The following is a 10,124-nucleotide window of genomic DNA, read 5'->3' as shown; positions in this document are numbered from 1 at the left end:
TCCAGATACTTTGCTTTAACCTCTCAATTTTTTTCACTCAAGAATAAGTTGCTAACTATTACGTGGCGCGGGCAATACTCTTGTATGATTCTGTCAGCATCTAATTTAATGTCTTTGTTTTGAAAAGTTTTAAAGTTAAAAATTTTGGAATAGATGCATTTCATCTTCTCAGAAATGTGTCCCTTTGGCTTCTGGCAACCTCCATTTGAAAATTCTACGGTGAAAGCAGCTAAAAGTTGAGCAGCAGGAACCTTGCAGAGAAGAGGAACACTCTCTCCAGCACAGAGACGGGAGTCCCGGGCACCCAGGACACTGCTGTCATCTCTTACAGTCGTGAGCACCAAGAATGTCCTCTGTGTTCACAGAAACACTTCACGCTTCTCCAGTGGCTTACTCAAAGCCATTTTTCATGACCTGAGTACCCATGAAAAAGATGTGTCCCTCTCTATCAACACTTAATGAAAACAAAACTTACTGAAAACGACTGAGCCGCTCCCACCGACCTGAGGCACTCTGGCTGGGGCCTCTGGGTAACAGCGTCACGGCTACTCCTTTTCTTAGTCCACTGGCTGTACTTCGTGCAAGTCCTTCAAGTTCTTTCCGTAGCATCCCACGTGCCTCAGGTAATAATGGAGGGCAGGGAGCGGGCAGGGAGATGTTGAGTCAAGGCCAGGAGGTCAACCTGATGTCAGGCGGAGCCCGGCACACGTTGGTGTGCAGAATCTGGAGGGGGCTCTGGAGCCTGGATGTCAGTCAGGATTCCAAATTCTTCATCTTACCTACCCTGGCCAGTGGGATCCATTGTATCCAGAATGATCCAGGTTTTGGAATCCAAAACTAAGGTTTTGGAATACATAACTTACATATATATATATATATATATATATAAGCCTATATAAGTAAACACGAAACATTTGGACCTATGGTGTTTAATGGAAAAAAGAAGGAACATTCCAAATAATAAAGCATTACCATGCACAATTCACCTTTCGTTCGACTTCAAAATTATAACCTCCCTGCCAGCTTCATAACAATCGAAAAGTCTGACAACGTGCTCTGCTGGTGAGGCTGAGGGGGAACAGGAATTCTCAGATATTCGCTAGTGTTCGCAAAAAATGGAAGTTTTTTTGGAAAGATTTGATGATAATGAACAAAATCATCAGTGAACTTACCCTTTGACCAGCCACCGCACTCCTCAGCGTCTATGCTATCGATGCCTTGTAAAAGTACATCTGTCCAGGATCAGGCCTTGTGACATAGTTTCCAAGAGCAAACGATTAGAAACAACCCGAATGTTCAGCACTAATAGGGCCTTTGTTCAAAGTAACTCGGTGCATCCACACAGCAGAGTACCATGCGGCCATAAAAGAGGACAACGAGGGGTGCCTGGGGGGCTCATTCGGTTAAGCGTCCAACTTCAGCTCAGGTCATGATCTCACGGTTCGTGGGTTCGAGCCCCATGTTGGGCTCTGTGCTGACTGCTCGGAGCCTGGAGCCTGCTTCGGATTCTGTGTCTCCCTCTCTCTCTGTTCCTCCCCTGCTCTCACTCTGTCTCTCTCTGTCTCTCAAAAATAAAGATTTTTAAAAAAATTAAAAAAAAAAGGGCAATGATTTCCATCTTTTGGGGTAGAGAAATCTACAAGACATATTGTGAAGTTAAGAAAACTATATATGGGTGTGTGTATACTTTCTTTTGTGTGCTTTCTTCTGAATAACAAGCAGGGTTAGAGCAACCAAGTAAGAATATGTATACATAGTTGTTTCTATTTGTGAAAACAAACACTGAAAGGATACCTGTCTGTAGGGGGTGGTCGTCTGTAGGGGGCAGAAGAAGAAGAACGGAGATGACGTGGAAACAGGAATTCCTGTGTATACCTGTCCATATGGTTTTGATTTTTGAATCAAAAATGTACCTCCAAAAATAAGTAGGGGCATTTGGGTGGCTCCTACTTATTAAGTGTCTGACTCTTGATCTTGGCTCAGGTCACGATCTCATGGTTTGTGAGATGGAGCCCCGTGTTGGGCTCTGCGCTGACAGCATGGAGCCTGTTTGGGATTCTCTCTCTCCTTCTCTCTCCCCCTCCCCTGCTCACACATGCTCCCTCTGTCGCTCTCTGTCACGAAAAACAAAAACAAAAACAACCTAAAGAAAAATAAGTAAAGCTAAAGCTGAAAAAATTGCATTAATCTTCCTCATCGGGCATGGCTCCCTCTGGCTCAAGGACCAGTCATCAGCTCACGGGGGTGGGGTCGGTGGGTACGGTAGATTCGAAGAGCTACAGCCCGGTGCTTTAGACCGGCCATCAATTCCCCCTTGCTGCTGGTCCTCCAGGTCGATGTTGGGCCTCGGAGCTGAGATCAGTCGGCATTTTGCCCACCACATGCTCGTCTTGTTTTCCTGGGATTGGGTCTCGGCCACTGAATCCCGCCTATTATTCTATCCTTCTGAGTTGGGGGCTCCCATGTGCTCAGTTTTATCCTTCACCCTCGCTTGGCCCTGGGGTCTGGTCCCACAACTCTTGGCTGACTGCTCTGGCCTTGGTATCCACTGGTATTTCATGTTGCCTGCCTGTCTGGGTTGCCAAATGTGAGCTCCCTTCTTACTGAACACCCCCGACACCTAGCACCTCGCACCCACCAGCAGTACTAGAGTGACTGTAAAAATCCAAAGTCTCTAGCTGGTCCACATGTCAGGGAGGGCCCGTGACCGGTGGCCATGCTCTCCAGAGCCTGTGTGGAACCAGATGTGCCGCACCTCTCCTGGTTTCCCAGGCTGAATTGGGTTCTGTAGCTTCTGCCCAACTCAACAGATGGGTCAAATTCCAGGGCTGGACACCGCCGGGCTGTTCTAGTTCGCTGCAGTTAGCCCTTCCATGCATACCTAAGTCATAACGACGGAGCCATTTCCTTCCTTCTCCCAGCACAGGACTACCAATAATTTGGAAGGGGAAATGCCAGGCTTATAAAAAAAAAAAACACAACATTATTTGTATTTGGTTAGACTTTATTAGGTTCTTTTTTTTTTCTCCATTTCTTTCCTTCTTTCATTTTATAAGTAAAACTTTAAAAAACATTTCTCTTTTTAAAAAAATTTTTTTTGAGTTATTTATTTTGAGAGAGAGCGCAAGAGGGGTAGGGCCGGGGGGGGGGGGGGAGTGAGGATTCCAAGGAGGCTCTGCACTGTCAGCACAGATTGTGAGACCATGAGCTGAGCTGAAATCTTGAGTCGGACGCTTAATCAGCTGAGCCACCCAGGAGACATTTCTAACGTCTTTGGAAATTTGTAACATTTATAAAAGATGTTTATATTCCATTGAAAGTCCATTTGGAGAAATTGTCTTCCGCGTTTTGTTCCACTGGCAATCTTCTATGCAGAGTTATTTTTATTTTTATTGTTTAATAAAAGGTTTTATTGTTAAGTAATCTCTACACCCAACGTGGGGCTCGAACCCACAACCCTGAGATCAAGAGTCGTATGCTCTACCAACTGAGCCAGCCAGGCATCCCCAGAATTTGCTTCAATAAAATTTACTGGAAAGGCTTTCTGAAGAAAGAAGGGGCCACGAGGAAAATGTTCAGATAATATACTGGGTGATTTTTTATGTGACATTTGTGGAGAATAATTTAGATTTTTAAAAACCCTCAAATTAAAAAGATTTCAGTACGTTCGTATTGGCAAATCATTTAGAGAAAAACATTATTTAAGCCTCAATAATTTAAAATGAATTATCATTTGAATAGGAACGAGATTAAAAGTAAATGTATTCAGTGAAAGAGTAAAAAAGAACCAAAAAGCATCAGACACAGACACATCACGCCCCCACCAGTCTCCCTCAAATACACATACGCACCCTCACGCCCCAAGACACATCCCACACCCCCACTTATACCCAGAAACAGACATACATAAATATCATTAGGAAATTGAAACCGTAGACATTTAAAAAATTATCAGTCCAACAATCTCAAGGATACCTGAACTTAATAGTAACTATTAAATACAAGGATTGAGGACTAGAGACAGGAGTGGGAAATATCTTCCTATTCAGAAGCATAAAATAACCAGTATTTATTTATTATAGAACACAGGACCTTTCCTGACACCATCTGTTGTTCCATTTATTGCATTTACTTGAAGAAATAAAACAGCATTAAAAATATTCTAGCGTTAGGGGCACCTGGCTGACTCAGTCAGGAGAACATGTGACTCTTGATCTCGGGGTTGTGAGTTCAAGCTCCATGCTGAATGTAGAGTTTAGTTACAAATAAAATCATTTTAAAAATATTCAAGCTTTAGACTAATTTAGATTCATTTTCCTCATTTAATCTGAATTGGTGATGTTTTATTGTAATGCATGCTAAAGTCAAATGTAAAATAATTAAAAAAAAATTTTTTTTAACATTTATTCATTTTTGACAGAGAAAGAGCACGAGCAGGAGAGGGGCAGAGAGAGAGAGAGAGAGACAGAATCTAAAGCAGGCTCCAGGCTCTGAGCTGTCAGCAGAGAGCCTGATGCAGGGCTCAAACCCATGAATGGTGAGATCATGACCCAAACCAAAGTTGGATGCCCAATCAACTGAGCCACTCAGGCACCCCTAAAATAATTTTAGAGCTTTGTGTGACCTCTCCACCTGGTTAACATAGATAGTTAAGAGTAAAATTATTTTTGAACTGTATGGTAACATGATACCACAACCCACTTTTCATTTCAAAATTAACATTATTTTATAGTAGGGGCGCCTGGGTGGCTCAGTCGGTTAAGTGTCTGACTTCGGCTCAGGTCACGATCTCACAGTTCGCGAGTTCGAGCCCCGCGTCAGGCTCTGTGCTGACAGCTCAGAGCCTGAAGCCTTCTTTGGATTCTGTGTCTCCCCCTCTCTCTGCCCCTCTCCAGCTCATACTCTGTCTCTCTCTCTCTCTCTCAAAAATGAATACAAAAAAAAATTAAAAAAAATTATTTTATAGTATTTTCAGATATTAAATGTATTGCATAGTCATTGAATGAGGTCCAGGAAAAAAAAGTAAGGCTTTACTAGAAAATCAAAATCACCCGTAATCCCACTCCATGGAGAGTATTTATTTAAATGTGGATGTAAATTTGGGTAGATCACGACTTCTACTACTTCTGGTTCTGGCAACATGAAGGGCTGATGTGACACTCTCTTGCAATAAACACATAGGTATTTTGGATAAGATATAACAAACACAATAAACCACTGCTACACAAATAACTTGTGTGTTTTTAAAAGTAGATAACTGAGGGGTGGCTCAGTCAGTTAAGCGTCCAACTTTGGTTCAGGTCATGATCTCACGGTTCGTGAGTTCGAGCCCCGCATCGGGCTGCATGCTGATGACTCAGAACCTGGAGCCTGCTTCGGATTCTGTGTCTCTGTATCTCTGCCCCTCCCCCTACTCACACTGACTCTCTCCCTCTCCCTCTCTCTCAAAAATAAACGTGAAAAAAAATGTAATAAAAGTAGATAACTGAGCCAACAGGGAAGAAAGGGAAATCTTCGGGTAGCTGGAGTTATAAGGTTGGGCAGGAAGAACGAGCACCTAGAGAATGGGGGTTGTGGAGCAAACCTCACACGGAGACAAAATGCATGGCCTTGGGTCCACTCCAGATGAATATCTGGAATTAAGATATCGAATTAAGGAAAAGCTCCTGAAAAGTTGCTTAGTCCACAAAAATGGCACTAACAAGATCTCCAACAAGAAAAAGAGCACAGCATCTTGTAATCCTCAAGGCATTGGGTGTGAAGGAAAAAGAAACATCTCTTCCAAGAAATTAAACCAAGCCTGAGTGTAGGATCGAATTTTTTTTTAACATTTATTTATTTTTGAGAGAGAGAGAGGCATAGAGAGAGAGGAGGGACAAAGGATCCAAAGTGCGCTCTGTGCTGACAGCAGAGAGCCCGATGCGGGGCTCGAGCTCAAGATCATGTGAGATCATGACCTGAGCCGAAGTTGGACACTTAACCGACTGAGCCACCCATGCATCCCCACCTTTTTTTTTTTTTTAATAGGATTGAATTTTGTACTAGTTTTTTTTTTTTTCAACTTTTTTTTTTTTTTAATTTATTTTTGGGACAGAGAGAGACAGAGCATGAACGGGGGAGGGGCAGAGAGAGAGGGAGACACAGAATCGGAAACAGGCTCCAGGCTCTGAGCCATCAGCCCAGAGCCCGACGCGGGGCTCAAACTCACGGACCGTGAGATCGTGACCTGGCTGAAGTCGGACGCTTAACCGACTGCGCCACCCAGGCGCCCCTGTACTAGTTTTATAGAACAAGAATTCTCAACTGACACGCTAACAAAATGTTGGGCAAGAAAAAAAATTTGCTCAAGGCCTGTGAAAACTCTGGGATTCTTGCATAATCAAAAATAAATCCATATCATGGGGGCAAATCCTTAATCTAGGGTACCCAGGACTCCCACAGAAAAGACCATCACTGCTTAAGATGAGCTCACAATAAAAAATTACAAACCATGTGAGGAAATGAAAATGAATCAAAAGACTCAACAATCAGGGCACCTGGCTAAGTCTATTAAGCATCAACTCTTGATTTTGGCTCAGGTCATGATCTCACGGTCATGGGATTGAGCCCTGAATCAGGCTCTGCATTCTCTCTCTGTCTCTCTCCCTCTGCCCTTTCCCTGCAGGTGTACGCACTCCCTCTCACTCTCACTCTCTCTCTCTCTCTCTCTCAAAAAAAAAAGGCTCAATAATCCGCAAAATTAGTACTCATAGAACTATAGATAATTGAACACTCTGAAAGGGACTATAAACATTACTATGTTTAAAATGATTAAAGAGGTGGGGCACCTGGGTGGTTCAGTTGGTTGAACCTCTGACTCGATTTCAGTTCAGGTCATGAGCTCACGATTCCTGAGTTCAAGCCCCAGAGTCAGACTCTGCATTAACAGTGTGGAGCCTGCTTTGGATTCTTTCCCTCTCCCTCTCTTTCTGTCTCTCCCCTGTTCATGCTCTCTCTCAAAATAAATAAATAAACATTTTTTAAAAGGTAAAATGATTAAAGAGGTAAAAGAAGGAATTGAAGTAATGGAACAAAAGGACAATATGAACAGAGAATAAGCAGATTTGAACCAGGACCAAAGTGTAGCCCTGGAAATGAAAGATTTATTTCTTCACATTAAAAGCTCAGTGAATAAATCATCACGTAAGATGGTCAACTGAAAAACAGATCTGAATAAACCACCTGTAATGCAGCACAGAGATAGCAAGATGAAAATATAAAAGAGAATTTATGAGATGTGGAAGACAGAATGAGAAGTACTAATATATACTTCTTTTTTTGTCAAAATTTTATTTAAATTCTAGTTAATTAACATATAGTGTGACATTTCAGGAGGAGCATTTAGTGATTCGTCACTTACATATAACACCCAATGCTCATCCCAACAAGTGCCCTCCTTAATACCCATCACCCATCTAGCCTGTCCCCCACCCACATCCCTCCATCAACCCTCAGTTTGTTCTCTAACGTTAAAGAGTCTCTTGTGGTTTGTTTCCCCTCTCTCTTTTTCCCCCTTTCCCTTATGTTCATCTGTTTTGTTTCTTAAATTCCCCATATGAGTGAAATCATATGGTATTTGTCTTTCTCTGACTGACTTATTTGGCTTAGCATAATACACTCTAGCTCCATCCATGTCATTGCAAATGGCAAGATTTCATTCTTCTTGATGGCTGAGTAATATTCCATCGTGTGAGTATTTGTATCTGTGTCACACACACGCCACATCTTCTTTATCTATTTATCAGTCAGTGGACATTTGGGCTCTTTCCATAGTTTGGCTATTGTTGATGCTGCTGCCATAAACATTGGGATGCATGTACCCCTTCAAATCCCTATTTTTGTGTCCTTTGGTTAAATACCCAGGAGTACAATTGCAGAGTCACAGGGTAGTTCTATTTTTAAATTTTTGAGGAATCTCCATACTGTTTTCCAGAGTGGCTGCACCAGTTTGCATTCCCACCAATGGTGTACGAGGGTTCCCCTTTCTCCACATTCTCACCAACATCTGTCATTTCCTAACAAGTTCTTATACTTCTAAGCCACATTCCAGAAAGAAATTTGTAGAGACATGCAAAGAGATAATGGCCGAAGAAAAATACTGTTACAATCTGCATGTTGTATGTTTTTTTTTTTTTTTTTATGTAGAGAACCCAAAATTATCCACACAGAAATTATTAGCATTGAGGAGAGAGTTTAGCAATATAAATGCAAAATCAATACAAATTTTTCTGGATATTTGCATGTTTTCTTTTACATTTCAATTTTTTTTAATAAAAATGTTTAATGTTTATTTATTTTCGAGAGAGACAGAGACAGATTGTGAGTGGGTTGGGGCAGAGAGAGAGGGAGACACAGAATCTGAAGCAGGCTCCAGGCTCCGAGCTGTCAGCACAGAGCCCGACGCGGGGCTCAAACTCACAAGCCGTGAGATCATGACCTGAGCCGAAGTCGGACGCTCAACCGACTGAGCCGCCCAGGCGCCCCGTACATTTCAATTTAATCAGCATAAAGTTAATTAAAAGTATCTGCTTCTCTCTTTGTTACCTCTGTTGCACCTAATTATCAATTTAATGACGTTTATCTGTGCCTTTTCCCTTTTTTCTTGAGTAGTCACACCAGAGTTTATCTATTTTGTTAATCTTTTTAAAGAACAAAATTTTGGCTTCCTTGAGCCTATTATTTAATACAATTACTGTTTAATTGATCTATCATTTATATGATGATTATTTAATTGGTTTCTGCTCTTAGTAGAATAGTGTTTTTTATTCTACTTCCTTTGTGGGTTTTGTTTTTTTCTGTTATTCTTTCTTTAACTTTCAAACTTGGAAACATAGCTGCTTAGTTTTCAGCCTTTAAATATTTTCTCAGAGTACCATTTTCCTGTTTTCCACAATATATCCCCTTCATCATATCATATACAAAAATCAACTCTAGATGAATTAATGGACTATATATAAAATATAATATTTTTAAAAATTTAGAAGTCAATATGGGAGAATACTTTTATGATCTCAGGGACACATTTTTTCAAACAAGAAACTAAAACTGAAAACCACACAGAAAAATTGACAAGGCTAAATTAAAAATAACAGTATCCATTTCATCAAAAGCTATCATGAGAATGAAGCGATTAGCCAGACTGGAAGGAGATTTACTAAATATATTTTTATATGTAATATATACTTGCTAAATATGTAATTGTCAAGGGATTAGTGTCCTGAATATGTAAAGAATTCTTATAAATCAATAAGAAAAAGATAAATCAATTTCTTTAATAAGGCCCAAAGGTTTACGGAAGCATTTTATAAAAAATATAAATGGCCAATAAACATATAAAATGTCCCTTGGTTTCATTACCAATCAGAAAAATACAAATTAATTCTATAATGAAGAACCATTATATATCCACAAAATTGGCAAATATTCAAGCCTAAAACTGCCAGGCATTGGCAGCAATGTGGGGAGCAAGGCAATTTGTCATAGGGTACTGGTGGGAATGTAAATTAGAACAATGATTTTGGGAACCAGTTTTGCTTTACGAAGATGTCCGTACTCTTTGACCTAGAAATTCCACTCCTAAGTATAAACTCTAGGGAAACCATCCATTTCCAGGAGGCATTTATGAAAAGGCTTAAAGTAGCACTATACCTACTACTGGTAAAAAACTAGAAATAAGCCAATGTCGATTGACAGTAAAATGGATAACACATGGGTGATGGAATCCGATACGGTAGTGATTAGGAATAAGTTACAGCTGTACTCAACAACACAGTAGACTCTCAGGAACATAATTTTTTTTTTTTCTAATTTGAGAGAGAAAGACAGAGGGCGCCAGTGGGGGCGAGGGGCAGAGAGAGAGAATCTCAGGCAGGCTCCATGCTCATTGCAGAGCCCGGCTTGGAGCTCGCTCCCACAACCCTGGGATCATGATCTGAGCCAAAATCAAGAGTTGGACACTCAACCGACTGAGCCATCCAGGCACCTCAGGAACATAATTTTGAGTGGAAAAAACAAGTTGACAAACATATACACCATTAGTCCGCTGATATAAAAAATTTAAAACATGTGTAACAACAAATTTTTTC

The 10,124-nt window shown here is 41.0% G+C and overlaps 1 non-coding gene across 1 annotated transcript; it reads right to left on the bottom strand.

The window, feature by feature from the left end:
- Window positions 1–3,429: 3,429 nt before the first annotated feature.
- On the bottom strand, window positions 3,430–3,502 carry TRNAK-CUU. The gene has a single exon. It is a non-coding gene; the product is annotated as a tRNA-Lys (tRNA).
- Window positions 3,503–10,124: the final 6,622 nt, after the last annotated feature.

Source organism: Felis catus, chromosome B2 (genome assembly GCF_018350175.1).
Source record: "Felis catus isolate Fca126 chromosome B2, F.catus_Fca126_mat1.0, whole genome shotgun sequence".
In the NCBI taxonomy this organism is placed as follows: domain Eukaryota; kingdom Metazoa; phylum Chordata; class Mammalia; order Carnivora; family Felidae; genus Felis; species Felis catus.
The sequence above is the reverse complement of the archived record's forward strand: the minus strand, read 5'-3'. Positions and strand labels throughout refer to the sequence as shown.